This window comes from Suncus etruscus, chromosome 6 (assembly GCF_024139225.1).
Source record: "Suncus etruscus isolate mSunEtr1 chromosome 6, mSunEtr1.pri.cur, whole genome shotgun sequence".
Lineage (NCBI taxonomy): Eukaryota > Metazoa > Chordata > Mammalia > Eulipotyphla > Soricidae > Suncus > Suncus etruscus.
This window is the reverse complement of record NC_064853.1, coordinates 10631205-10635295: the sequence shown is the minus strand read 5'-3', so window position 1 is coordinate 10635295 and position 4091 is coordinate 10631205. Positions and strand designations below refer to the sequence as shown.

General features: G+C 34.5%; 1 non-coding gene across 1 annotated transcript; it reads left to right on the top strand.

The window, feature by feature from the left end:
- The first annotated feature begins 455 nt into the window (after nt 1-455).
- Nucleotides 456-588, top strand: LOC126012548 (small nucleolar RNA SNORA51). Its single transcript, XR_007497004.1, has one exon. It is a non-coding gene; the product is annotated as a small nucleolar RNA SNORA51 (small nucleolar RNA).
- Nucleotides 589-4091: the final 3503 nt, after the last annotated feature.

Below are 4091 nucleotides of genomic sequence, written 5' to 3'. Positions count from 1 at the left end.
TGGAATATTATGCAGCCATCAGAAGAGATGAAGTCATGAAATTTTCCTATACATGGATGTATATGGAATCTATTATGCTGAGTGAAATAAGTCAGAGGGAGAGAGATAAACACAGAATGGTCTCCCTCATCTATGGGTTTTGAGAAAAATGGAAAAAAAATTGTGTAATGATTCTCAGAGACAAAATAGAGGAGGATTGGAGGGTCCAGCTCCTGACATGAAGCTCACCACAGGGATCATTTAGTGCAGTCACAGAAATAATTACACTGAGAACTATCATAACAAAATGTGACTGAATGAGGGAAGTAGAAAGCCTGTCTAGATTACAGGCTGGTGGGGGGTGGGGAGGAAGGACACTTGGGATATTGGTCATGGGAATGTTGCACTGGTGAAGGATTATATATATGTACATATACATATATATATGTTTAAAAAATCAAAAAAAGAAAAGATAAGGCCTCCCAATTCTTACCACAGGCTGTGTTCTTTACACTGACTGTATATAAAGAGGAGGTACAATAAATGCACCCCATATACACCTCAACACAGGTCCTTTGCCTGGTCTGTATTGTGAATTGGGGGACAAAAAAAAAAAAGATCAAGGGCTGTGTAGAACTCTAATTCCTAGACAATATGGGTACATAAAAACTGCTAATAGACTTGCTGGAAGATACTTATAACAATACATTAGTGGTTAGAATTTTCAGCACAATCTTATCAATTCTGAATAGATGAACTAGACTAAAACTTTATAGCATACTGGCTTTGAAGTAAAAATAGCAGAGATGGGCTTAGCAGACAAATATAGGATGCTACTTTCCCCAAAGGTTTAGGACACATTCTTCTCTAATGTACATAGGATATTTTCCAAGATATGTCACATGTTGGGACCACAAACATACCTATCTAAAATAATAAAGATAGAAAATGCATCTGTGGTATTGGAATAAGGATACATTTTCAGACCATTGGGTTATAAAGAGAGTTCAAAGAAAGACCCCAAGGTCAGTTGTTCTTAAATTTAGTAGAAAAAATAAATAAATTGAAGCAAAGACAGTCTCTTCAACAAATAGTGCTGGGAAAACTTGTCATATGGAAACTTATCTTTATAACACTATGCACAATAGCAATAAAATTGATTAAATATTTTAATAACAAACCTGAATCTATAAGTTACAATTGGAAAAACAAAGGTAGTTCATGGCATTGAATCTAAAGGCACCTCCGGTGATTTAAGACTATTGGCCTAGCAAACTGAATATTAAAAATACATAAAGATAAATTTAAAAAAATTCTGACCATGCAGCTATGTAACACCTCAATATCTTGGATTGTCAGAAGTATCACAGGAATTGATGGGAAACTTACATAGTAATCTACCTACTTCAGTGAGCTTAAACAGTAGCACACAAGACTCAACTAGTACCGAACCACAGCCTAGTAAATCCTTAGAAACTGACTTTAGTAACACCATGGAGAGAAACAATAATTTCAAATTGACCTGTATTGGTCAAGGGTTTAATAATTCCAATTACCTTTATGCTGTAACAAGCAATATAAAGTAAACTTGTTTGTGTCTACATGGAGGCAGTCAAGGCTGATGGTTGGGTGACTGGAGATACTGGTGAAGAGATGGTTACACTGGCAGTGAAACTGATATTTGAACATTTAATTCCTTAAACGACTGTAGTATGAACAACTTGGTAAATCATGGTATTATAATAAGGAAAAAAAAAGGAAAGCAGAAGAGGCAGGGTAAGTATGCCATAAAAAAACATGACCACTTCAGTTCATGGCCTTGCATTTCTTCTAGTAAAGGAGCACAGCATAGCACATAAAAAAAAAAACACCATGACACCACACTGTAAAGGTCATTATGGGGAAACAAAGCAGAACCCCACCATAATTAGTCAATGAATATGGTAGTTTTGAAGACACAATTAGCCCTAGCTAACTATATAGCCTCTTTAATAAAGGACTTTAGATAAGAAATGTTGAAGATGCATAAATGTATAAAGAAATAATAGAAAGTGAATCAAACAGCCAATGAGATGCAAGAAGATATGAGAGTAGAAAGGAAAAAACATTAAACAGAAATAACAGGACTGAAATATTTGGTAGATGAAATGAAAAACTCATAGTATGACCTCACAAGCAAAGTAACAGCTGTTGAAGACAGAATCAGTGAGCAGAAAGATGAGCAGCTAACACCTTCATATAACAGAAACGGTTGAATAAGAGCCTTAAAAATGAACAGTAGATGAAAAAATCCTCAAAATAAATGAACAAACATAGAACTCTGGGATAAAAATCAATAAAAACAACTTAAGAGCCATTGGAGTTCCAAAAACTACCAAGACTTTCATTCATCTTTGAATGAAGGTTGCAAAGCATCAAGGATAAACAGCAGCTCAGAAACTTTACAGACTCAAAACAAATCTTAAAAGAACTGATGGGTTTACTTTAAGGCAAGGCAGACTCAAGAAACACACCAAACTCCTACAAAGTGTTGACATAAAATTCCATGACAATTATCTCTCTCAATGTCATTAGACTTAATCCACTAATTGAGAGACATAGAGTGGCAAAATGGAGCAGAAAATTAAATCTAACATTTTCTGCCTGCAAGAACCACATCTAAATAGACAGAGCAAACACAAACTCAAAGTCAAAGATTGGAGGACAATCCTTCAAGCAAATAACTCCCTTTAAAACTCTAAGATGGCCGTACTAATATCAGCTGACACAAACTTTAGGCTTATATAGGTTATGAGACAGAGGGACATTTTTTTAATAATCAAGGAATGTGTACACCAAGAAATCACTCTCATATATATATGTGTGTGTATATATATATATACACACACATATATATGCATCCAATGAGAGGCCAACAAAATACTTAAATGAACTGCTAATAGACTTCAAAAAGACATCAATAGCAACTAAATAGTAGTGGAAGACTTCAACACCATCTTGTGATTTCTTAATAGATCAATAGACTAAAGCTTAACAAAGAGATATTGGCTTTTGAGAAAAAATGGAAGAGAATGACTTAAAAATATATGTATTTATATGGACTTTCACCCCTGGAAAGTTGAATAGACATTCTTCTCCAATGTATATGGGATATTCTCAAAGATAGATCAAGGTTGGCCTGAAAACATACTCCCATAAAATCAAGTGGAGAGAAACTGTATCAACTATCTTTTTATATCATATGCACTGAAAATAGAAATGAATTACAAACAGAAACTAAAAATTTTTTTTTATTTTTTATTTATTTATTTTTTTTTGGTTTTTGGGTCACACCCGGCAGTGCTCAGGGGTTATTCCTGGCTCCAGGCTCAGAAATTGCTCCTGGCAGGCACGGGGAACCATATGGGACGCCGGGATTCGAACCGATGACCTCCTGCATGAAAGGCAAACGCCTTACCTCCATGCTATCTCTCCGGCCCAGAAACTAAAAATTTTAACACCTGAAAATTAATCATCTCACTACTGAACAACCAGTGGGTGAGAGATGAAATCAAAAGATTCTTGGAAACAAATGAGAATGAAGACATGAATTATCAGAATTTGCTTTTGCTCAGCCAAAGCAGTATAATGAGGAAAAATTATAGCATTTCAAGCATTCATCAGGAAGGGAAAAGGGGTCTACCTAAATAACTTAGTGGCACAGCTTAAAAATATTGGAAAATGACCAACAAAATGAACCAAAAATAGACAAGCAAAAGGAAATAATAAAATTTAGAACAGAAATTAATCAATTGGAAACCAAAACAACAGAGAAGATCAAGAAAACAAGAGTTGGTTCTTTGAAAAAAAAAACAAAAACAAGAATGATTAACCACTAGAACACTCATTAAAAAGTGAGTGAAACTTAACAAACTAAAGCAGAAATGAAAACAAAAGGTCACTACAGATATGACAGATATTGAAAGGGTAATCAGAGATTTTTTGAGAATCTGTATGCCACAAAAAACAAAACAACAACAAAAAAAAAAACAAGAGAATCTGGAAGAAATGGCTACATTTTTGGACTTCTATAACTTTCCAAGTTTGAACCAAGATGACCTGGAATACCTAAA